At 44.0% G+C, this 27,613-nt stretch overlaps 1 pseudogene; it reads right to left on the reverse strand.

The window, feature by feature from the left end:
- Positions 1 to 27,613, reverse strand: part of LOC144738295 (uncharacterized) — a 44,885-nt pseudogene that overhangs the window by 11,056 nt on the left and 6,216 nt on the right.

Below are 27,613 nucleotides of genomic sequence, written 5' to 3' on the forward strand. Positions count from 1 at the left end.
GATATTAGCTTACAGGCTATTGTAAATGTGCAAACTAACAACATGCACATGATTACGCCAGGCGAATCCCATCCGTATTCAAACCGAAGCGAGCAATGATGCAGCGAAATGCATATTCCTATTTAGATTTAAGCACAATGGCCACATGAGCTTAGGTATGTTGCTAGATATGAAGAACGTTACTTCCAAGAATAACAATTCAATGCAAAGAAGTTTATGAAGAAAATGCAAATGATTTTAGAGAGATTTCATGAATATGTACAATCGTGTGTGCTCGCATATTTGTGTGTGTTGAAACGCAATCCCTGAGCATGCACACTGCTGTATACGTGCACATGTGTTTATGTATATTGCTGTGTGCAATTACACTGTGCATGTATCTACACCCCTATGTATTTACACTCATTTGTGCATCTATACATATGTGTTGTATGTATAGATGCACAAATGAGTGTACGCACTCGTGTATGCATGTGCACCCGTGTGTGTATGTACAAAGCGGTGTGTATGCACATTCGTGCATTTTCCTACAGCACTGTGTATGTCCACTCGTGTGTGGGTGTGTGTACAAGGGAGTGTATATGTGGGGAGCGGTGGTGTAGCGGTTAGCGCGCTGCGCTATGAACCCGGCGACACGGGTTCGATTCCCGCTCACGGCCAACACCAGTGACGATTATCTGAACCGGTCCCGGGCCTCCATCTAGGTCGACTCAGCCTCAAATTAGTACCTGGTGCGGTGTGTAAACATTGCCGCTGGGGAGACAAAGGCGGTCGGGCGTGGTGATGGCCACCCACCCCCTCGTGTACCGTTGCGGCTGTCATAGGTGCTCGCTAACAGCACTTGCCCCTACAGTCTGTTAAGGCTATACTGGGGATCTTTATCTTTGTGTGTACAAAGCGGGGTGGATGCACATTCGTGCATTTTTCTCCACCGCTGTGTATGTCCACTCGTGTGTGGGTGTGTGTACAAGGGAGTGTATATGTGTACTCGTGTAAGTATGTGTAGTGGAACACACAACTTATTTTTGTGTCGTACAAAGAATTGAGGGCAAAGTGGTGATGAATGCGGCACCACAACAGGGAACTACAGGGATGAGACTCCCCGCTCGTGGTGCTAAATTAATGAAAACAGCGCCACTGAGTGGACAGAGCCCCGCCCCTACAGCTCGTGCGTGTGACGTCATGAGTGTGACGTCATGATGCTTCACCTGAAACTCGCCTCCACACGTGTTCGCTATGAACATTGTAGCAATAAGGGACGATTAGTCATCTTTAACATGTCAGGTTTTTATTGTTCTGCAAGTAAATGAACCTTCTTGGATCTTTCGGTAAAGTCACGTAGAAGGGAAAAAATAAAATAAAACAAAGAATTTTTTTTTTATTAAGTTATTTTATTCTGTTTTAAATGACATTTTTTTATTATTTAATGAAAATAAAACATAATAAAAAATTGAAAAAAATGTTTTAATTATGTTTTATTTTTTATTAAATAATAAAACATAATAAAAAAAAATATTATTTATTTTTATTGTTTTATTTTTATTATTTTTTTATTTCCCTTCTTCAATAAGGGACGATTAGTCATCTTTGACATATCAGGTGTTTATACTCCGACTGATGCTCCTACTGTTGTGGAGTGACTCATGCAGCCAGCTATGGCTGCAGAGTTTGTGGTGTAATGTTGTTACGTCGTTTATTGTGAAAATTCGGTCACAGTTCCTATGATCGCTGTTGCATTGCTTTTATGGCTTTATTTTGGTGCTTTTCGAAAAGTTTTTTGGTTTGGCCATGTGTGTTTGTTGTAGAATAGAGTTAGACTGATGGCCTTAATCTCAGTTGTCTTGTGGCTGTTGTTGTTTGATTTGCATCCCACTGGGATATTTGCACAGGGTTGGTGTACGGTGATTTTTCTGCAATATTTTGCTGTTTTTTCCTAGATTTTCTGTTCGCACATAGTCACTTTAAGATGTTTTCTTGTTCATGTTTTTTGTTTGTTGCGGTCACACCCGTTTCAAGAGCCGAATGGCTCACAGGGCTATATCAGCGGACAGCCACGATGCTGCCAGGTGAGGGTAAACTTGTGTGCTGGAAATGCTTCACCTGAAACTCGCCTCCACACGTGTCCGCTATGAACATTGTAGCAATAAGGGACGATTAGTCATCTTTAACATGTCAGGTCTTTATTGTTCTGAAAGTATATTAAAGGTAAAACTCATAGAGACACATGCACACTTGTATGTGTATGTCTACTCGTCCGTGTTTTTCTAAGGAAGAATATGGTTGAAATAACGTACGATCAGTTATCTTTAAAAACAATTCAGGTCTTTATTAATCTGCAAGAAAATTCACGTTAATACTCGTATTGAAATCTGTATTAATACGCTTGCTCAAACAGGAAAGGACTAGGCAAATTATTTCCCAATAGGAATTCAACAGTTAAAACATATTCTTAAAATCTAACACGTAAACGTCGATTTCCCCACTGACGTCCTTTTCAACTGAAGCCATTCGTCCAGAAGTCCAAGCCATCAAACACAAGAACAACGAACGTGGAATCCACGCACACTCTGAAACCTATTATTTTAAGTTATTTTGCTTATTAAACATTGATAAAAAAAAGTTAAAGAACATGTTTAAAATATTGAGCAAAGTTGTGTTCGCAGTATTTCTCCAACTTTAGCTAAAAAAACCACTTAACCACGAGAGTAAAATTAGAAATTGAACCACCACACAACCACTGCGCTTCACAACACATCAACAAGTAGTCCGATAAGACTACAAAGCACCACCTTAACGTGACGAAGTCTAGAATAAACTTTAACACGCAATTAGCTGTGAGAAGATGGCATGGCACCTTCTACCATAAACACCACACATTTACCAGTCCCGATGATACAACCACCAGACGAAGCAAGGCATCTATAGAAGTATAACATTGTTGTCATTCTGAAATAAGTGAACACTTCTGGAACTTACAAGGAAGACTTTTATCTGAACACATTATAGAGCATTCACAACATCACTCTAGCTCGGAGTAATGGAAATCGCTGAAAAAATTATCTAAGAGACACGAATATTCACAGGGCAACAGTTAACAGATGTACTCAATACGTTTGAGTCTCCAGCCACTCCACTACATCCAGCCATCTCTCAGGATCCAACTGCATGGGGTCGAAAGTGGAATTTCCTTTAGAACTCATTACATCACTTTCGAATTCAGCTTTTATTCTAACCGTGAAAATGCTTCAAACACACAGAGCAATCAAACATATTTGTTCAAATGATCACACTAGCTTGGAGTATTGCTGTAAATTTCTGATTTAATAAATTGTACGTTATTAATTAATCTTACAGAGATACAGACATGCACGTTCCAGGACTTCAACAGCTAAAAGAAGTGCTCAAAACTTTGATTTTCCAGCCACTCCAGCAGCCATTTTTGAGTATCCAACTGCATGGGGTCGAAAGTGGAATTGTCTTCAGCGCTGATTAGATCCACTACATCTAGCCATCTCTCAGGATCCAACTGCATGGGGTCGAAAGATGCATTTTTTTCAGGACTCATTGCAGCACTTTGCATTAATCCTTTAGATTTCACTTCCCTATCATTGCGGATCTTCTGATGCTTGTTTCGCGGTGATGACCGTGAACATGTCCTCTCCCTCGTAGAGCAATTGATTCGCTTTTCACCCGAGTGTGTTTTCTGGTGACTGTGAAGAGATGACTTCCATGCAAATTCCTTCCCACATGCAGAGCAATTGAACTGCTTCTCGCCCGTGTGTGTTTTCTGGTGCCTGTGAAGATCTGACTTCCATGCAAATGACTTCCCACACACAGAGCACTTGAATGGCTTCTCGCCCGAGTGTGTTTTCTGGTGACTGTGAAGATGTGATTTCTGTGAAAATGTTTTACCACAAATAGAGCACTTGAATGGCTTCTCGCCGGTGTGTGTCTTCTGATGACTGTGAAGAATTGCTTTCCTTGCAAATGCCTTCAAACAAACAGAGCACTTGAATGGCTTCTCGCCCGAGTGTGTTTTCTGGTGAGTGTTAAGATTTGATTTAAGTAAAAATGCCTTCCCACAAACAGAGCATTTGAATGGCTTCTCGCCTGTGTGTGTCTTCTGGTGAGTGTTAAGATGTGATTTCTGTAAAAATGCCTTCCCACACACAGAGCAATTGAACGGCTTCTCGCCCGTGTGTGCGTGGCGATGTGGAGAGAGTATCTGCTCCATGTGACTGATTCTTCAGAGCAGAGTAACAGTCGCGGGTGTTGTTGAGCGTTAAAGGCACCCTCTAAGCTGCGTGGATGTCTGCCTCAAATCGCCAAGAAGCAAACTCTCACTAACGTCCAACCGAGACACAGTAACGTCTCGTAAGTCGGGCTACACGCGACTACCAGTGTTATCCACTAACGAAGACACTTACTTGTTGATGCACGGCGTGTCGATGTCCCTGTTACCCGTCTGAAGAGATCGCCACGAACTCTCCCAGTCGCCAGGCAATCGTGCTCGCCAGGCTGGGTCTCGCAGGAGAAGGATAATCTGCAGAGCGAGGAGTTGCGCGTCTATCCTCAGTGAAATCCCTCTCGAAATGGTCGTGAGGCCTAAATTTAAGCCCCTTATAACTCCCCTCTAGCATCCAAATCCTTTGTTCTCGACTTGGCATATCATGGACTTTGCATTCAATTGTTAATTTTACATTAACAATTCGCATATGTAGCAACATAGCTTAGCGAATCTGGCCATTGTAATTTAACCTTAATACGTATGTACATCCTACTGCGTAATTGTACACTTCTGTTTGAATAATTACATACATCTCCATGCATAATTCCGTGCTTCCTGTGAATTTCCTAATATTAACCCGACAATGTCCTCTAAACTGCAGGGATTCATCTTCATGGTTCTTTCGGTAAAGTCACGTAGAAGGGAAGTAATAAAATAATAAAAATAAAACATAATAAAATAATTCTCACGACGGAAGAGATGGAGGACGAGACAAAGGAGGAGGCGGAGGAGGTGCAGGTGGTGGAGGTGGTGATGCAGGGAAAGAAGAGGAAGCGAGGGGGCCTTGCTCGCGTGGCGAGAGCGATCACCTCACTCCTCCGCCGCGTGCTGCTTTGTGGTGGCATGTCCACCACACAGTAGGGGTGGTTGTTGTGGTCGTGGATCGCTGCCAACCATGACCACTATCACCAGACTACCCACCCACCCCGTGACACATCCCAGGCACACACCCACACACCCCGTGATACACGTCACAAACACACCACATGGTTCCCCCCCCGGAGAGACGGTGCCACTGGGACCACAGCTGTTTAAGGAATCTGAGCAGCAGATGGCAGGACTACAGTGGAGAACGACTGCTATCAAGACACCTCACACAACAAACACACACGGGGCTAGCCAAAAAAAACTAGCCGGCCCCATCTTGGACTAATACGTGCAAGTTAATACTGTTCTGAACCTGTTTAATAAACATATTTAAGGACACTCGTGTTGAGCATGGTGCTTTTAGCAAACGAGTGTGTTTTGTTATAATTTCTGTCGTAAACTTTGAATAATCATCTGAATGGTTTAGCTTGTAAGCGTGGTTTATAATAAAGTAACGCAAAAAAACAATCGTCACCTTATAGTCTGTAACATACGACCTTCGGTGTGTATATACACCAGTGTGAATGTGTTCAATATTTTGTTAATGTTCAATATTTTGCACGTGTTTAATATTTTGGACGTGTTATATGGTTATTCCATTGACTATTGAGGGGTTACCAGCCCCTCGCACCCGTCCAAAGACCTCGTGGGCCACTGTGGTGGCTACGAGCCTTCCCTCCGGGACATTGCTCACATCCACCACAGCGTCACCGTCCGACACCGTCAATGAAGGAAGGGGGTTGTTTTTTCAAAACTTTACTCTTGGCAGGGGATTGATAAACAACAGGGAGTGCCTCCTTCTGATAAACAAAAAACGAATGAAGGGGGCGTGGGAGCGTGGTGTAAGGTGTGGAAAGCTGTAAGTCACAGGTATCAATCGAATTGGGTCAATGACACCAGCACACGAATGGTGGGGTCGTTTGGAATGATGTTGCATTGATGAAAGATGAAGTTCTCCGACGTTGCATTTCATGAACTTTACATTCAATTGTTATTTTTGGATATTACAATCTGCATATCTAGCTATTAGCTTCTGTAATCTGGCTATTAAGCTTAATCCTGAATACGTATATTCATGTCACCGCAAAATTCGCGTTAATTTGCTAATATTCACCCTGCAATGTGCTGCAAACTGCTGCCAGTTCAAAGGCGTTACCAGGGAAATGCAGACTGAAGTATTTTTGTCATACACTTTTAATGATAATCGAAATGGTATCGCTTGTAAGCGTGTGTGCATTTACACTGCTGTGTAAGTACACTTGACTTTGACTCCTGTGTGTGTGTGCACGTGTTTGTTGTAAGCATTGTACAGTTAACGAACGCTCAGATAACTTTAAAAAATCCGATTTTTATTCATCTGCAAAAAAAATGATTACGTTAATATTGCTGTGCATGCACACTCGCGTGTGTGTAGAGGTAGTGTAGTGGTTAGCGCCCAGCTCAATTCTCGGTCACGTTAAATTCAAGCTCACGGCCAACACCAGGGAATGTGGCCCAACAGTCGGTGGCAGACGCCATGTAAGGCGACAAGTGCCTTCAGTGTGTGCGAGTGTTCGGGAACGCGGAGGCTCAGGTGTGAATGTCGGGATGAAGGGGTCATCCTGCGGTGGATCGCGAGCGTATCGGGTGGTCCCAGAGACACGCAGGGTGGGTGATCTAAACTATTCAAAACAAACCACACCCTCTTGAAATGCCTGAAGTGTTTTCTTCTTCTTGGTTCTATAGGTAAAGTCACGTAGAAGGGAAGTAATAAAATAATAAAAACAAAGCATAATAAAACAATTCTCACGACGTTTCGGCCACAACGCAAGTAGCGGTCCTCAGGTGATAACCAGGTCTGTCGAGGCGACAACGTCTGAATGAAACAGCACACGTGCTTGGAGCATTTATATAAGCTGGGTTGGAAGGGGGGGGAAAGGGCGCCTTGACAAATGAATATGCATATCAAGAGGAATTTAGCATATTTATGGGAAATGCAGGTATGTGATTAGTACTACTTATGCCCGTGCATTATGCAGGATTAGCAGCATCAAAGGGAGGGGATATGGGAAATGCAGGTATGTGATTAGTACTACTCATGCCTGAAGTTTTGGCTGATAAAAATTAAAATAGTGGTGGCGATAAAGTGGAGCCTGGAAAAGTAGGCACGAACCAAAAGCGCCGCGTTTATATCCCCGCTCTAACCCCACAGTCCTGCCGAGCTGCTACTTACAGCAGGAAGCTTTCAGAAATTCAACAGTTAAAAAATCAATACGTAAACGTCAAATAATCATACTGTGTATATATATATGAATCCATTGAGAGGGCAGATCCAGTAGTGAATAGTGTGATTCTAAATCGACCACAATGTGATACTAGTAATTATAATGCCATTCAAATCCCGCAGCCCGCAGGTCGCATATAGATGCATACACAATGTATTCATTCGAGCACAGTGTGATTATAATACGGGATATTACGAAAGGCATATGACTAATCGGTCTTGCCTGCATCCCTGCACTGATGTTCACCTTCGGCGTAGGCATGAGCAACCACCACTCCTCGCCTGGGGCATACAGCTTCTCACAGCTCACCGCCAGGACGTAATAAACCATTTCGGATCTTAACTGATTGTTGTTCACGTTTACGGTGACTTTCAGACCGCAGTCCACTCACTGGCATTGACTGTGTATCTTGTGTTCTCCACAGGGAAGGCATTATTAGCTCCGCTTCGGGTCTCATGTTTCTACATACTATTAACATTTTCTCCCTTTGTTAATGCTACCCCCTCCCTTTGATGCTGCTAATCCTGCATAATGCACGGGCATAATATGACTTTGAAACCCCCAGCCCACCTCCTACGCATTTCCCATAAATATGCTAAATTCCTCTTGATATGCAAATTATTTTGTCAAGGCGCTCTTCTTCCACCTCCAACCCAGATTATATATACGCTCCAAGCTTGGCAGTGTTTCATTCTTCACCTGAAGAAGGCTGCTTGCGTTGTAGCCGAAACGTCGTGAGAATTATTTTATTATGTTTTATTTTAATTATATTATTACTTCCCTTCTACGTGACTTTACCGAAAGAATCAAGAAGAAGAGCCACTCTCCCTGTTGTTTGGCATTCCCCTTCCACGAGTCAAGTTCTGTAAAAACAACCCCCTACCGCATCGGCGGACTAAAAAGCTGTGGTAACTGTGAGCAATGTCCCGGAAGGAATGCTCATAGCGATCACAGCGGCCCTCGAGGTCTCCGGACTGTTGCGAGGCGCTGGTTACCCCTCCACATTCAATGCACTTACCGTGAAAACACGTGGAAAATGTTTCAACACATTCGCACACACAGCACTGTAATACACAAAGGTCTAAATACACACGAGACTTTCTGCTATAGACTGAAATGTGATAATGGCTGCGTTACATTATAATAAACAACGCTTACAAATTATACCATCCAGATGGGTATCCACGGCAATTGTAACGATTTTAATTGATCGAATATAACAATTCACCTTCGTTGTCGAGACACACGCTGATCAGCAAGTGTCCTTAAACATATTCATAAAACCACATCAACACGCTATGAAGCATGCACCTCTTAGTTAAAGTATATCTCGATCAACATTGTGATATCTTAGACGGTATTTCACAGCTAAGGCCGATACAGATGTAATAGAGTTCACGACTCTTGGACGCCGGAGTTGGAGGCACACGGGTTTATTCACACAGCACAGTTCTGGCATACAACACTAGAGGGGGTGTCGGCCCCCTCACCCGGCTAGCTGGGGATACACGCGCTAGCTACTTCCTAGCCTGCTTCCTAGTCCTCCCCTAACAAGCTAGGGGAGGCTATCTGGCCCGACACTGGTAAGTCGGGCCCGGTACCCTGAGTCCCAGACCAGCGCTGACAAGAGCACCGGCTCTGGATCTCGGGACCACGCCGCTGGCTCGGTCCTGTTCGGCCCTGATAAGGACGGCGAACCAGGGGAGTCCAGGGCTCTAGCTAAGACGTCTTCAGTCTTCACTGGTTAGCTTAACAAGAACCCCGAGCCCTCCGATACATCCCCTTTTATACCCAGCCCCCCACTGAGGGGTGGGGCCCCCCCGGGTGCCTGGCACCTCCCCGTGCACTCACGTAGCCCCGCCCACTGTGTTTGTTTGCCATATGCTGCCATGCATAACGGGCTCTCTCTCTAACACCCCTACACATTGATAGCAATTTACAGGCCATCGTAAATGTGCAAACTAACAACATGCACATTATTATGCAAGGAGATGCCTATCCGTATTCAAACGCACGCGAACAATGATGCAGTGAAATGCACATTACTATTGAGGCTTAAGCACAATGGCCACATGAAATTAGGTCTTTTAGATATGAGGAGCGTTACATCCGAGAATAAAAATTGAATGCAAGGAAGATTATGAAGAAAATGCAAATGATTCTAGTTTGATTTCATAAATGGGAAAAATAATCTCAACCAGTGTGCCGTAGCAAATGCAAACAAATAGAATGAAATAAACGAAACTAATGTCTTCACTACACTCATTAAACATGGGGCCACTATTTTAAATATTATTAATAATTCCAATAGTTTGGAGTGGAAACAGAGGGAATTAGAATTGAATGCGTATTTTTTCAAAAGTATAACGTACTTCAGTGTTGTGGGGCATCTAAGATTTGTATCGTCAGTTTAATCTGTGAAAATAATCACAAAACCCCGCTATCCTAGTCTGCTACTGTGTGTATGTACATGGATCTGTACTGCTGTGTATGTCCACTCGTGTGTATATTTACACTTGTTCATGTGGCTATGTACATGCGCGTATGTGTGTATAGGTATGTACAATCATATGTTCGCCCATTTATTTGTGATGTCAAACGCAATCCCTGTGTACGTGCACTGCTGTGTATGTATACTCGTGTGTGTATGCACACTCTTGTATGCATCTTCATCCGTGTGTGTATGTACAAAGCGGTGTATTTCGATTTAAAGCTTGCAGGGATTCATCCTCTCTCGAGAAACGGTGCCTTAATGCGGCGAGAGAGTTTGTGTACGTCTGAGAAGCTGATCGCTATACCGTCGAGAGCCTAGTGCTCTCAGAAGGGTCACCCAAGGCGGGAAGACTTCAGTGGAGACGTCAGACAAAACCCGTTTCGAAAGGTCCCCACATGACCTTTTCAAATAAATGGTGATCCAATAAAGCAACGGGAAACTACTTGGATTATTTCTCCCTTGAAAACTTCAATGATGACAAGCAAAATCAACAAAGGCCCTGACTATCGGCGTCCTTTGAATAGGACAGGGGTGCTAAGAATCTCCGAGCTTGTGTCAAAGAACCCTTTCAAAGTAGCAACTTGGAACGTTAGAAGTTTACTGCAAGCAGGAAAACTAGCCAATGTCATACAAGAAATGGATCGACTTAAAATCAACATAATCGGTCTAAGCGAAACTAAATGGCCTGGAACAAAAAAGTTTATATCGAGCGAACACCACATCTTCTGCTCCGGAGGAGAAGAAAACACCAAACAAACATACGGTGTCGCCTTTATAGTACACAATAAATTAGCGAATAAAGTCAACAACTTTACCCCAGTATCAGAACGAATAGCACTACTACAATTAGCAGGCAACAAAGTCGACGTGAACATTCTACAGGTGTATGCTCCAACAGCAGATAAACAAGATCATGAAATCGAATCGTTCTATGAGCAACTAACCAACACACTGAAGCCGCTGAAGCAGCAATACATCACTATAATCCTGGGCGACTTCAACGCCAAGGTTGGCCACGGTCGAATGCAGAACATTGTCGGAGAACACGGACTCGGAACAAGGAATGAACGAGGCGACAGACTGGTTCAATTCTGCCAAGAAGAACGTTTCAGTATTGCTAACACGTGGTTCCAATTACCACCTCGACGACTGTACACGTGGACCTCGCCGCAAGACTCCGACAACAACATCGTCAGGAACCAAATCGATTATATCCTAATTAACATCAGGTTTAAGTCCAGTGTGATTACAGCAAAAACCTACCCTGGAGCCGATATATCGTCAGATCATAACCCAGTAACAGCTACAATAAGACTCAAATTGCGATCAATACAATGTACAAAGACGAGACGAGCAGACCTGGAGAAACTGAAGAACAGCGCCGATAAAAGACAAGTACAGCAACATCTCAACGATAGCATCCGCTCAATAACAACAGAAACAGCAGATGTTCAGGAGTACTGGCGCTCGTTCAAACAATGCATCACAGAAACAACAGAAGTCATGCTGGGACATCAGCCACCGAAAAAGAAACAACGATGGATGACACATTGTATTCTCGATCTAATGAGCAAACGAAGAATGTACAAAAATAACAACTTGGAGAAGTACAAACAAATGCAACAGAAGATCAGAGAAGCAATCCGACAGGCAAAAGAAAAGTGGATGGAAGAACAATGCGCCGAGATTGAAGAACTAATTAGAAAACATGACAATTTTACTCTGCACAAGAAGCTCAAAGAAGCTGGTAACATTTACAGACCAGCCCCAACAGCTACCTTGTATGCGGACAACAACCAACCAATCCTAAATAAACAAGAAAAAATGGACACCTGGACAAACTATATACACAAGCTCTATGGCGCCGCGAGAACACCTGCAGAAAAAGACCAACATATGTCGAAAGACGCTCTACACATTTAACATCAGAAGTAGAACATGCAATCACAACAGCTAAGTCAGGCAAAGCGTGCGGGCCCGACACAATCCATGCAGAATTGCTCAAACTATTAGACAGTAACAACATACGACAACTGACTAATTGGTACAATCAAATATACAATGGCAATAAAATTCCATCCGACTGGCTACAATCCATCTTTGTGGCCATACCAAAGAAAGCAACAAGCCCGAAATGCGAGGACTACAGACTGATAAGCTTGATGAGCCACGTGCTGAAAGTCTTCCTGAAGGTGATCCATCAGCGCATATGCTCCACATGCGAAAATGCATTGAAGAACACACAGTTTGGCTTCTGCAAAGGACTATCAACAAGAGAAGCAATCTTCTGTCTACAGATACTACTGCAGCGATGCTACGAACATCAGAAAGAAGTGTACATCTGCTTCATAGATTACGAGAAAGCCTTTGACTCCGTCGACCACGACCGACTAGCAGCTCTATTAAAACAACTGGGACTAGATAAAGACGACATCAACTTCATCATTGCTCTTTATTGGAAGCAAACAGCCCAACTCCGATATGACAACGAATTGACAGACCCAACACCAATACAAAAAGGTGTACGACAAGGCTGCCCACTTTCACCCAGTCTTTTCAACATCTACTCGGAGCAGATTTTTGATCGAACACTAGCAGATAAAAACATTGGTATTAAAGTCAATGGACAATACATCAACAACATCAGGTATGCCGACGACACTGCACTGCTGGCCGATTCGGAACAAGACCTACAACAAATCTTGGACGAGGTTGCCACAGAGAGTCAAATATGGGGCTTGCGAATTAATAAAAAGAAAACAAAGGTTATGAAGGTCAGCCGAACTACAAGCGAAATAACAATCAAGCTTGGCAGCGAAAAATTGGAACAAGTACACCGATTTACATACCTTGGTGTAATCATTGACGATCAGTTGAACCATGAAGTCGAAATCAAGAGCAGAATTGGTCTGCAAGGAGTGTTTTCAATGGAAAACACTCCTTGCAGACCGCAACTTGAGTACATCACTGAAACTGCGCACACTGAAATGCTACATTTGGTCAATTTTGCTGTACGGAGTAGAGACGTGGACACTGACAACAACAGCAACAAAAAGGCTCGAAGCTTTCGAGATGTGGCTGTATCGAAGAATGCTGAAAATCCCATGGACAGCCAAAACCACCAATACACAAGTTCTGCAAGATATGGGCACTGACAGTCCACTGCTGAAGACCATCATTAGCAGGAAGTGTTACTGCCTAGGCCACATTGCCCGAAACGACCACAAATACCAGCTATTAAAGCAAATCCTGGAAGGAAAATCGAAGGGAAAAAACGACCAGGACGGCCAAAAACGACATGGCTCAGTAACATCAACACATGGCGACAATTAACAGCAGCAGCAGCACAAACTCTACACGCCGTGCGAGACCGGGACCAATATCATCGTGAAGTCGCACACGCCGTTAGGCAGCACTAAAGAAGAAGATGGTAGCAATAACGTACGATCAGTCATCTTTAAAAACAAATCAGGTTTAAATTAATCTGCAAGAATATTGATGTTAAAACTAGTATCGGAATCTTTATTAATATTCGTTTGGTCAAACAGTTGAAGAACGATACAAATTATTTTACTTTCAAGAATTTAATAGTTTAAAATCTTCTAAAAATCAAACACGCAAACGTCGATTTATCATTCCCCATTGACGTACCTGAAATCCACGTACATCCTGAAACCGATAATCTGCAGTAGTGTTTATTAAACAATGAGGAAAATGCTTTTTCTCATAATGAGCAAAGTTATCATCACAGTCTTTCTCCAACTTTAGCTCAACAAAATCACTTAACAACGAGATTAAAATCAGGAATTGAACCACATCACAACCACTGCGCATCACACCACATCAACAAGTAATCCGATAGGACTACGAAGCACACGTGACAACGTCTGGAATAAACAAGACAGCACGCTCACATCATTTGCTGTGAGAAGATTACAACACATGCCACCTTCTAGCATAAGCACCAGCCATTTAACAGCCCCGATGATCCAACTACCAGACGAAGCGCGTAAGGTGTGAAGTGCACATTTTGTACTTCTGCGTATACCATAAACCATAACATAGGAAACACTACAACAAGACGAGCACTCGTGTGTGCATGTACATGTATTTGTGTGCAAATGTATGTAGGAACAAACGTGCGTGTTCGCAGTGGAACGCAATCCTAGTTGACGTACAATGCTTTGTATGTACACTCGTGTGTTTATGTACACTGCGTTGTGTATATGTATGTACACCCCTGTATATGCACATTCGTGTGAATATGTATGCACATTCGTGTATGTATCTACAGCACTGTGTATGTCCACTCGTGTGTGGGTGTGTGTACAAGGGAGTGTGTGTGTGTACTCGTGTAAGTATGTGTATTGGAACACACAACTTATTTTCATATTGTGTCGTACAAAGAATTGAGGGGCAACGTGGTGATGAATGCGGCACCACAACAGGGAACTACAGGGATGAGACTCCCCGCTCGTGGTGCTAAATTAATGAAAACAGCGCCACTGAGCGGACAGAGCCCCGCCCCTACAGCTCGTGCGTGTGACGTCATGAGTGTGACGTCATGAGTGTGATCAGCGGACAGCCACGATGCTGCCAGGTGAGGGTAAACTTGTGTGCTGGAGATGCTTCACCTGAAACTCGCCTCCACACGTGTTCGCTATGAACATTGTAGCAATAAGGGACGATTAGTCATCTTTAACATGTCAGGTCTTTATTGTTCTGCAAGTAAATTAACCTTCTTGGTTCTTTCGGTAAAGTCACGAAGAAGGGAAATAATAAAATAATTAAAATAAACATAATACAATTATTGTATTATGTTTTATTTTCTTCTTCATCTTCTTGGTTCTTTCGGTAAAGTCACGTAGAAGGGAAATAATAAAATAATAATTGTATAAAGTAATTAAATTGAGTAAATTTTTAATTATTATTTTATTATTTAATACAAATAAAACACGATAAAATTATTTTATAAATGTGAATTTTTATTATTTTATTATTTCCCTTCTTCAATAAGGGACGAGTAGTCATCTTTAACATGTCAGGACTTTATTGCTCTACAAGAAAATTAAAGTTAAAACTCGTAGAAACACATGCACACTCGTGTGTGAATGCACACCGCTGTATAGACAGTCGTGTTTATAAGCACACTTGTATGTGTATGTCTACTCGTCAGTGTATTTTTAATGAAGGGTATGGTTGAAATAACGTACGATCAGTCATCTTTAAAAACAATTCAGGTCTTTATTAATCTGCAAGAAAATTCACGTTAATACTCGTATTTGAAATTTGTATTAATACGCTTGCTCAAACAGGAAGGAACAAGGCAAATTATTTCCCAATAGGAATTCAACAGTTAAAACATATTCTGAAAATCTAACACGTGAACGTCGATTTCCTCATTGACGTCCTTTTCGACTGAAGCCATTCGTCCAGAAGTCCAAGCCATCAAACACAAGAACAACGAACGTGCAATCCACGCACTCTCTGAAACCTATTATTTTAAGTTATTTTATTTATTACACAATGATAAAAATATAAAGAACATGTTTAAAATATTGAGCAAAGTTGTGATCACAGTATTTCTCCAACTTTAGCTCAACACTACCACTTAACCACGAGAGTAAAATTAGAAATTGAACCACCACACAACCACTGCGCTTCACAACACATCAACAAGTAGTCCGATAGGACTACAAAGCACCACCTTAACGTGACGAAGTCTAGAATAAACTTTAACACGCAATTAGCTGTGAGAAGATGACATGGCACCTTCTACCATAAACACCACACATTTACCAGTCCCGATTATACAACCACCAGACGAAGCAACGCATCTATAGAAGTCTAACATTGTTGTCATCCTGAAATAAGTGAACACTTCTGGAACTTAAAAGGAAGGCTTTCATCTGAACACATTATAGAGCATTCACAACATCACTCTAGCTTGGGGTACTGGAAATCACGAAAATAATATTTCGTACCTTATTAACTGATCTAACAGAGACACAAACATGCATATTCCATGACTTCAAGAGTTAACAGAAGTACTCAAAACTTTGACTCTCCAGCCATTCCAGCAGCCATCTCTCAGTATCCACCTGCATGGGGTCGAAAGAGGAATTGTTGTCAGGGCTCATGACATCCAGCAACCTCTCAGGATCCAACTGCATGAGGTCAAAAAAGGAATTGTTGTCAGGACAAATGACATCCACTACATCTAGGTATCTCTCAGGATCCACCTGTATATGATCGACAGATGCACTTTTTTCAGGACTCATTGCTGCCCTTTGCATTAAACCTTTTGATTTCACTTCCCTATCATTGCGGATCTTCTGATGCTTGTTTCGGGGTGATGACCGTGAATATGTCCTCTCCCTCGGAGAGCAATTGATTCGCTTTTCACCCGAGTGTGTCTTCTGGTGCCTGTGAAGATGTGATGTCTGTGCAAATGCCTTCAAACAAACAGAGCACTTGAATGGCTTCTCGCCCGTGTGTGTTTTCTGGTGAGTGTTAAGATTTGATTTCTGTGAAAATGTCTTCCCACACACAGAGCACTTGAATGGCTTCTCGCCCGTGTGTGTTTTCTGGTGACTGTGAAGATGTGCTGACCGTGCAAATGCCTTCCCACACACAGAGCAATTGAACGGCTTCTCACCTGTGTGTGTTTTCTGGTGATTGCATAGAATTGTTTTCCGTGAAAATGCCTTCCCACACACAGAGCAATTGAATGGCTTCTCGTCCGTGTGTGTCTTCTGGTGTCTGTTAAGAGTTGATTTCTGTGAAAATGCCTTCCCACACACAAAGCATTTCAATGGCTTCTCGCCTGTGTGTGTCTTCTGGTGAGTGTTCAGATCTGATTTCCGTGCAAATGCCTTCCCACATGCAGAGCAATCGAACGGCTTCTCGCCCGTGTGTGTCTTCTGGTGACTGTGAAGATTTGATTTACGTACAAATTTCTTCCCACACACAGAGCACTTGAATGTCATCTCGTCCGTGTGTGCGTGGCGCTGTGGAGAGTTTATCTGCTCCATGTGACTGATTCTTCAGAGCAGAGTAACAGTCGTGGGTGTTGTTGAGAGTTATGCTGCGTGAATGTCTAATTAAAATCCACATAAGCAAACTCTCACTAAAGTCTAACCGAGACAGTTGAACTACACACGCGATTACCAGTTTATCCACTCACGAAGGCACTTACTTGTTGATGCACGGTGTGTCAATGTCCCTGTAACCCGTCTGAAGAGATCGAACTCTCCCAGTCGCCACGCAATCGTGCTCACCAGGCTGGGTCTCGCAGGAGAAGGGTAATCTTCAGAGCGAAGAGTCAAGCGTCTATCCTCAGCGAAATCCCTCTCGAAATGGGCTTGAGGTCTGATTTTAAGCCCCTTATAACTCCCCTCTTGCATACAATTCCTTTGTTCTCGTCTTGGCCTATCATGGACTTTGCATTCAATTGTTAATTTTTACATTAACAATTCGCTAATATAGCAACATAGCTTAGCTAATATTTCCATTGTAATTAAACATTAATACGTATGTACATCTCACTGCATAATTGTACGCATAATTCAGTGCTTCCTGTGAATCTGCTAATATTCACCCGGCTATGTCCTGTAAACTGCTGCAGGTTTAGAAGATTTAACAGCGACATACAGTTCGAAGTATAGAAATGAAGATGTCGAGTTTGATTTGGACTAAGAGGTGCAAGTTTATTCTGTGCTGAACCTGTTTAATAAACCTATTTAAGGACATTCGTGTTGAACATGGTGCGTCTAACAAACAAGTGTGCTATATAATAATTTACGTCACACTTTGAATAATCATCTGAATGGTTTAGCTTGTAAGAATGGTTTGTAATAAAGTAACGCAAAAAAAACAATCGTCACCTTATAGTCTGTAACATACGACCTTCGGTGTGTATATACACCAGTGTGAATGTGTTCAATATTTTGTGAATGTTCAATATGTTGCACGTGTTTAATATTTTGGACGTGTTATATGGTTATTCCATTGACTATTGAGAGGTTACCAGCCCCTCGCAACCGTCCAAAGACCTCGTGGGCCGCTGTGGTGGCTACGAGCCTTCCCTCCGGGACATTGCTCACATCCACCACAGCGTTACCGTCCGACACCGTCAATGAAGGAAGGGGGTTGTTTATGCAAAACTTTACTCGTGGCAGGGGATTGACGAACAACAGGGAGTGCCTCCTTCTGATAAACAAAAAACGAATGAAGGGGGCGTGGGAGCCTGGCATAAGGTGTGGAAAGCTGTAAGTCACAGGTATCAATCGAATTGGGTCAATGACACCAGCACACGAATGGTGGGGTCGTTTGGAATGATGTTGCATTGATGAAAGATGACGTTCTCGACTTTGCATTTTATGAACTTTACATTCAATTGTTATTTTTTGAATTTACAATCTGCATATCTAGCAATTAGCTTCGCTAATCTGGCTATTGAGCTTAAGCCTGAATACATATGTGCATCTCACCACATAATTCGCGTTCATTTGCTAATATTCACCCTGCAATCTTTGTACACGTGTATATTTACACTTGTTTATGTGGATACATACATGAGTGTATGTATGTGTATAGGTATGTACAATCATTTGTTCGCCCATTTATTTGTGATGTCAAACGCAATCCCTGTATACGTACACTGCTGTGTATGTGTAATAAAGGACTCCGTTACACGATGTTGATCTCCGTCGGTCCCTTATTTGTGTTCGTCTTCCGCTCACCCCGCTGGCCTCCTCCTCGGTCCAGCGTCGTCTCTCCTTGCGCCCCGCGCACTCTGCCGCTCCCCTGCTGCTCCGCTCTGCAGCTACTCTGTTGCTGATGCAACCTCGCACGCCCTGTGCTAGCCTCCGCTAGCTCTGCAGCTACTCTGCTGTTGGTGCAACCTCGCACGCCCTGCTAGTCCTCCGCTAGCTCTGTAGCTACTCGGCTGCTGGTGCAACCTCGCACGCCCTGTGCTAGCCTCCGCTAGCTCTGCAGCTACCCTGCTGCTCCGTGCAACCTCGCACGCCCTGCGTGTCCCGCGCACTCTGCTCCTCAGCCACCAGGCTGAGGCACGGCGACCACCCAACGTGGTCTCTTCACTCCCTCGTCTCCCCGATGTCCGGTCTCCTTCCTATAACCCCTCGCCCACGTGACCATGACTCCTCCCTCTCGGATCGTCAAATCCGACCTGCCCATTTACGCTCGCATTACACACCCCCCCCCCTTCGTAAAGAAAAATCCAGCCATCCTCGGCTGAAACAGGACAAAATAATGCGAGCGAAGGCATCACAATCAGGAGTCCCCCAGACACAACGGAGATTATAACAACAACACAAGTAACGAAAGGGGAGGGATCAGGATCCGGAACAGAACACCGGCCTGTCCTACGCGCAACAACAACAATGGAACAATGCACAACAACGGCAACCGACACGCAAGAACGGCCGACGCGCACAATCCAGGAATGTTGGTGTTTTAGAGCGTGTCCATGTTGCTGTTCCATCCGCTCGGCTCAAGTCCAACGTCAGAGAGCAACTGGTAGAGCAGAAGTGACGAACGGGCGCCCAAATCCTCCTCCGAAGTCCACATCCGGTAAGCACACCCGGTAACACCCAGTGTGGCAGGCGCCAAAGATCTGTGACGAGAAGGAGAATCCAATCCCCTGAGGCACAGCACAACAACGCACATCCGCATGTCGTACACGACAGCCACCCGGCCCCAAGGTAGTGGAGATGATGTAATTCCGGCCCGCTTAAGAAAACCCCAATAAATACCCAAATTGACGCGATGGATGCCCCAGTATTTACATTTTAACAATATTATTTACATGTGACAACAACAACATGTCCTGCTCTTGCCGACCAGCAATCCTCCCTTGAGGACCAGCACAGACATCGCACGTACACAGCATGTACCCACGGTCACTCTCTCCAAAGCCCCCAGTCGCACACCCTCGCGTGGAGAGAGCCACGCTCCCCAGCGGTAACGTTTAACTCGCCCTAACCCTCACCGTGATCGTCAAACCACAGCAACATCCACTGACCATACTCTCGGCTAGTGCAATTTCGGGGATGAGCAACAACTCAGCCATGCTCCTCCCTTACTATCCCATCAGCGATGGACACACACCAGCCTCTTATAGTCTAACGCTTTATAGCCAAGGGAAGATCAATCCCTCGACAAGGTCAGACACCAACGACCCCCCCCCACGGGGTAATGTTCTCTTATAGAGACAATAACGCCCTAACCCAAATCCCGTGAGCCCCCGGCACACCAGGTTCAGTCTGCCACCGCACAACTGAACCACGACTCCCCGTGCCATATGAGCACACGGCCCAATAGTTTGAGAAATACCACGGAGCATCTCGCCTCCGGGCTGTCAGGTCAGCCATCAGCCATAGGCCGATGTGACCACAACTCGTGCATGACCCACTTAACAATGGCAGGCATATACAGATGGAATATTTGCCCCACCGAGGTTTTTCCCGCGCACTCAAAATGGCGGCCCCCTTCGCCAAGCGCGTTCTCGCAATATCTCGCGCGCACTCAAAATGGCGGCCCCTTGCGCAAAGCGCATCGTCGCTATACCCCGCGTGCGCGCAAAATGGCGGCCCAACGTGCGAACACGTGGCCAGTTTTCCCCGTGCGTGCACCCCAGCTGCCCTTTGCTGGGGGTCACAAGACGCATCCCCCCGTCACGTTGTAACAACCCCACCAATGATAGACGCACAGCCCCAGCTTGCTGCGCACAGCAGTCATATCGGGGAAATTTTAACCAATATTTTACCAAAACACATTGCTTACACACACCAACTCGCAAAGCAACCCCTGGCCGCATGCAATCAACAGAATGAGCGGCGCCACTTGGCGGCAATTTACGGCCCCATCACCCTTAACAGCAGTCACCAACAACAGCATCATCGCGCACTCGCATCCTCTCTCTCAACAAGCGCAATTACCTATGAACACACACGCAATGTCGTGTGCATAAACACGCATACGACCAAATTTTTGGGTCCCCCCCGAATTTTTACCAATTTCCGAACAGGTACGCACACTTAATAACAATCCCGAACCCAATGGTCAACTAATGCACCGCACTCCGTATCCGTACAGAACAGTGTAACAGCACATGCAGTCAGCATATCGCGATCACAAGCGCACATTTAAGCACAATAGCAAGCAGATCTGCAGGCAACCAACACACCATTAACCCTGTCGTACATTGCAGCAACAACAAAAATATTCTCTCTTTTGCAATCAACCACATCACACATGGCACCTTGCAGCAACAACACACCAAAAAAAATTATTCTTTTTCAATTAAGTACGTCGCACACGGCAACCCACGAGATGGTACCGCGCGGGATACACGACCCAGCCGAGTTAATAATTAACTTCGCCATCAAGATAACAACCCCACGCCGCAACGCACACACACTATTTAACACTGAGCAAACAAGCAGATAGCGCGTCCATCGTCAACACACACACACACACAGCCCGAACCGCGCTCCGCACGCTCCAGACATGACAACAATCGCCCCCCGGCACACGCTAGATGGGTTGGAGGGGGAAGAGCGCCTTGACAAATGAATATGCATATCAAGAGGAATTTAGCATATTTATGGGAAATGCAGGTATGTGATTAGTACTACTTGTGCCCGTGCATTATGCAGAATTAGCAGCATCAAAGGGAGGGGATATGGGAAATGCAGGTATGTGATTAGTACTACTTGTGCCCGTGCATTATGCAGAATTAGCAGCATCAAAGGGAGGGGATAGGGGTAGTATTAATAAAGGGAAGGCGTGTTAATAGTATGTAGCTGCAGTAACTAAACAACCACGTAAAAAACTAAAGTATAAACTTCATAGTATCAGCAATACTAAATATACTCTCCAATAAGCTGAGCTACTAACAGTAAGTAATACATTACAATTCTACGTAGTAAAAATATAATATGCTTCCAGCTAAACTTTTTTCCCTTACATCACACAGGTCTACCCCGTACTATATGCTGCCATAGACAAACCCAACATTAAATTATATACTGTATTACTATACACCACCTTATACCTTAAAATAATACATAGTCTAATATTACACTATGTATTATTCTATCCACCCTACTGTATATCACACTGCTGTATATTCACTATACAATTACGATACTATATATTGCCTTATACATTGTATTAAACATTACAATGTTATACTATTTATTATTATACAATCTGCTATACACTATACCATTGACCGTCGAGTGAAAGATACTAAGAGGAAGCAAAATGAAACACCACCACGCTTGGAGCGTATATTTTAGCTGGGTTGGATGGGGGAAAGGGCGCCTTGACAAAATAATTTGCATATCAAAGGGAATTTAGCATATTTATGGAAAATGTAGGTATGTGATTAGTACTACCTGTGAAATGCGTAGGAGGTGGGCGGGGGGTTTCAAAGTCATATTATGCCCGTGCATTATGCAGGATTAGCAGCATCAAAGGGAGGGGATAGGGGTAGCATTAATAAAGGGAAGGAATGTTAATAGTATGTAGCTGCAGTAACTAAACAACCGACGTTGCATTTCATTAACTTTACATTCAATTGTTGTTTTTGGAAATTACAATCTGCATATCTAGCAACAGAGCTTCTCTATCTTCTTGGTTCTTTCGGTAAAGTCACGTAGAAGGGAAATAATAAAATAAACATAATAAAATAATTCTCACGACGTTTCGGAGGCAACACAAGCTTCCGTCTTCAGGTGGAACCGTCACAGCACGATTGCTGTATCAAGTAAGATAAATTCCAAGAAAACAGTCCTTGTATATATATACTGGTTGAGGGTGGGAGGATATTATTATTGTGAGGTTTGGTGCGGCTGAAACACGCTGTTAGGAATGAGCCTCTGTTGTGTAGACTGGTTGAACTCGGAGGTTCCAAGAGTTTCCATATCAAGAGGAATTTATAAAATTTATGGGAAATGCAGTAATGGGATAAGTCATGAGTTGTGGAATCTGGCTATTGAGCTTAATCCTGAATACGTATATTCATCTCACCGCATAATTTGCGTTAATTTGCTAATATTCACCCTGCAATGTGCTGCAAACTGCTACCAGTTCAAAGGTGTTACCAGGGAAATGCAGTATTAAAATTGTGATTTGGACTTTGAGGTGCAACTTTATACCGTGCTGACTTTATTCACAACATCACTCCAGCTCGGTGTACTGGAAATCACTGAAAAAATATATCTTAGAGACGCGAATATACACAATGCAACAGTTAACAGATGTACTCAATACACTTGAGTCTCCAGTCACTCCACTACATCCAGCCATCTCTCAGGATCCAACTTCATGTGGTCGAAAGTTGAATTGTCGTCAGCGCTAATTACATCCACTACATTCAGCCATCTCTCAGGATCCACCTGCAAAGGTTAGAAAGATGCATTTTTTTCAGAACTCATTGCAGCACTTTAAATTCTACATTTTGATTTCAATTCCCTGTCTTTGCGGATCTTCTGGTGCTTGTTTCGGGGTGATGACCGTGAACATGTCCTCTCCCTCGTAGAGAAATTAAATGGCTTCTCGCCCGTGTGTGTTTTCTTGTGACTGTGAAGATTTTATTTCCGTGAAAATGCCTTCCCGCACACAGCGCAATTGAATGGCTTCTCGCCTGTGTGTGTTTTCTGGTGTTTGTTAAGATTTGATTTCTCCGCAAATGCCTTCCCACAAACAGAGCATCTGAATGGCTTCTCGCCCCTGTGTGTTTTCTGGTGTCTGTTAAGATGTTGTTAATGTGAAAATGCCTTCCCACACACAGAGCACTTGAATGGCTTCTCACCCGAGTGTATTTTCTGATGACTGTGAAGATATGATTTCTCTGAAAATGCCTTCCCACACACAGAGCACTTGAATGGCTTCTCTCCCGAGTGTGTTTTCTGGTGCCTGTGAAGAGCTGACTGCCATGCAAATGCCTTCCCACACACCGAGCAATTGAATGGCTTCTCGCCCGTGTGTATTTTCTGGTGATTGCGTAGAATAGTTTTCCGTGAAAATGCCTTCCCACACACAGAGCACTTGAATGGCTTCTCTCCCGAGTGTGTTTTCTGGTGCCTGTGAAGAGCTGACTGCCATGCAAATGCCTTCCGACACACCGAGCAATTGAATGGCTTCTCGTTCGTGTGTGTTTTCTGGTGTCTGTTAAGAGTTGATTTCTCCGCAAATGCCTTCCCACAAACAGCGCACTTGAACGGCTTCTCGCCCGAGTGTGTTTTCTGGTGAGTGTAAAGATTTGATTTCAGTGAAAATGCCTTCCCACACACAAAGCATTTGAATGGCTTCTCGCCCGAGTGTGCATTCTGGTGCCTGTGAAGATTTGATTTCCATGAAAATCCTTTCCCACACAAAGAGCATTTGAACGGCTTCTGGCCCGTGTGTGCGTGGCGATGTGGAGAGAGTATCTGCTCCATGTGACTGATTCTTCAGAGCAGAGTAACAGTCGCGGGTGTTGTTGAGAGTTAAAGGCACCCTCTCAGCTGCGTGGATGTCTGTCTCAAATCGCCAAAAAGCAAACTCTCACTAACGTCTAACCGACACACAGGAACGTCTCGTAAGTCGGGCTACACGCGACACTTACTTGTTGATGCACGGCGTGTCGATGTCCCTGTAACCCGTCTGAAGAGATCGCCTCGAACTCTCCCAGTCGCCAGGCAATCGGGCTCGCCAGGCTGGGTCTCGCAGGAGAAGGGTAATCTGCAGAGCGAGGAGTTACGCGTCTATCCTCAGTGAAATCCCTCTGGAAATGGTCTTGAGGTCTGATTTTAAGCCCCTTAAAACTCCCCTCTAGCATCCAAATCCTTTGTTCTCGTCCTGGCCTATTATGGACTTTGCATTCAATTGTTAATTTTTGCATTAACAATCCGCATATTTAGCAACATGGCTTAGCGAATCAGGCCATTGTAATTTAACCTTAATACGTATGTACATTATACTGCGTAATTGTACACTTCTGTTTGAATAATTACATACATCTCCATGCATAATTCCGTGCTTCCTGTGAATTTGCTAATATTCACCCGAAAATGTCCTCTAATCTGCAGGGATTCATCTTCATGGTTCTTTCGGTAAAGTCACGTAGAAGGGAAGTAATAAAATAATAAAAATAAAACATAATAAAATAATTCTCACGACGGAAGAGATGGAGGACGAGACAAAGGAGGAGGTGGAGGAGGTGCAGGTGGTGGAGGTGGTGATGCAGGCGCGTGAAGGACGCTACTGGGCAGTTGGAGGCAGTCGCCCTCCAACAACAACGGAGGGCGGAGGAGCGACGCTCACAACAAGGAGCGGAGCGCCGGGTGGCTAAAGCACAGCAAGTTGGTACAGTAGGGGGCACAGGTGGTGCATCAGCCAGTCATCTCGGTCATCTCGGTCAGTCGACCCGTGGCACCTGCTGGGTCTGCCCCGTGACCTCCTGCCAGCGGGCGTTCGACACTTCACGTGGTAGCCTCAAGGTGCACGTGGCCTGGCACAAGCGTCGTGGTGACGTCACCGCCACTTAGTGGCGAATGGCGGTTATTGTTGTTGTTGTTGATGCAGGGAAAGAAGAGGAAGCGAGGGGGCCTTGCTCGCGTGGCGAGAGCGATCACCTCACTCCCCCGCCGCGTGCTGCTTTGTGGTGGCATGTCCACCACACAGTAGGGGTGGTTGTTGTGGTCGTGGATCGCTGCCAACCATGACCACTATCACCAGACTACCCACCCACCCCGTGACACATCCCAGGCACACACCCACACACCCCGTGATACACGTCACACACACACACCACATGGTTCCCCCCCGGAGAGACGGTGCCACTGGGACCACAGCTGTGGAAGGAATCTGAGCAGCAGATGCCAGGACTACAGTGGAGAACGACTGCTATCAAGACACCTCACACAACAAACACACACGGGACTAGCCAAGAAAAACTAGCCGGCCCCATCTTGGACTAATAGGTGCAAGTTAATACTGTTCTGAACCTGTTTAATAAACATATTTAAGGACACTCGTGTTGAGCATGGCGCTTTTAGCAAACGAGTGTGTTTTGTTATAATTTCCGTCATAAACTTTTAATAATCATCTGAATGGTTTAGCTTGAAAGCGTGGTTCATAATAACGTTACGCAAAAAAACAATCGTCATCTTCTAGTCTGTAACATACGACCTTCGGTGTGTATATACACCAGTGTGTATGTGTTCAATATTTTGCCAGTTTTAAAATTTGTGACGAGTTTTTTTGCTAATTGCATTGACTATTGAGGGGTTACCAGCCCCTCGCACTCGTCCAAAGACCTCGTGGGCCACTGTGGTGGCTACGAGCCTTCCCTCCGGGACATTGCTCACATCCACCACAGCGTTACCGTCCAACACCGTCAATGAAGGAAGGGGATTGTTTTTGCAAAACTTAAATCGTGGCAGGGGATTGGAAAAAAACAGGGAGTGCCTCCTTCTAATAAACAAAAAACGAATGAAGGGGGCGTGGGAGCGTGGTGTAAGGTGTGGAAAGCTGTAAGTCACAGGTATCAATCGAATTGGGTCAATGACATCAGCACACAAATGGTGGGGTCGTTTGGAATGATGTTGCATTTATGAAAGATTAAGTTCTCGACGTTGCATTTCATGTACTTTAAATGCAATTGTTATTTTTGGAATTTACAATCTGCATATCTAGCAACAGAGCTGCTCTATCTTCTTGGTTCTTTCGGTAAAGTCACGTAGAAGGGAAATAATAAAATAATAAAAATAAATTTCGATTTAAAGCTTTCGTGACTGCAGGGATTCATCTTCTTGGTTCTTTCGGTAAAGTCTCGTAGAAGGTAAATAATAAAATAAAAAATAATAAAAATAAAACATAATAAAATAATTATCACGACGTTTCGGAGGCAACACAAGCTTCCGTCTTCAGGTGGAACCGTCACAGCACGATTGCTGTATCAAGTGAGAGAAATTTCAAGAAAACAGTCCTTGTATATATACTGGTAGAGTTTGGGACGATATTATTATTGTGAGGTTCGATGCGGCTGAAACACGCTGTTAGGAATGAGCCTTTGTTGTGTAGGCTGGTTGAACTCGGAGGTTCTAAGAGTTTGCATATCAAGAGGAATTTAGCATATTTATGGGAAATGCAGATATGGGATTAGTCATTACTTGTGGAATCTTTTCTATTGAGCTTAATCCTGAATACGTATATTCATCTCACCGCATAATTCGCGTTAATTTGCTAATATTCACCCTGCAATGTGCTGCAAACTGCTGCCAGTTCAAAGGCGTTACCAGGGAAATGCAGACTGAAGTATTAAAATTGTGATTTGAACTAAGAGGTGCAAATTTATACTGTACTGACGTTGTTTTCTAAATATATTTAAGGACACTCGTGTTGAGCGGGGTGCTTCTAGACAACGATTGTGTTATATCATTATTTATTTAATAAACTTTGAATAATCATCTGAATGTTAAAGCTTGTAAGCATGTTTCTTTTTAAAATGTCCATATTAGAGGTTTTTGGGTTAGATCGCGTAAATATATAAATGTGTCGTTGAAACCCGCCACCACCCTACACAGCCAACTAGTAAGGGTTGTCACGTAAACAGAACGTGGAAATTCGTCACTAGTACAGCACTAGCCGGTGTGTTGGAGAGCCAAGCCACAACATTTACAA

The sequence above is a fragment of the Lampetra planeri genome, chromosome 81 (genome assembly GCF_965212315.1).
Source record: "Lampetra planeri chromosome 81, kcLamPlan1.2.h2, whole genome shotgun sequence".
In the NCBI taxonomy this organism is placed as follows: Eukaryota; Metazoa; Chordata; class Hyperoartia; order Petromyzontiformes; family Petromyzontidae; genus Lampetra; species Lampetra planeri.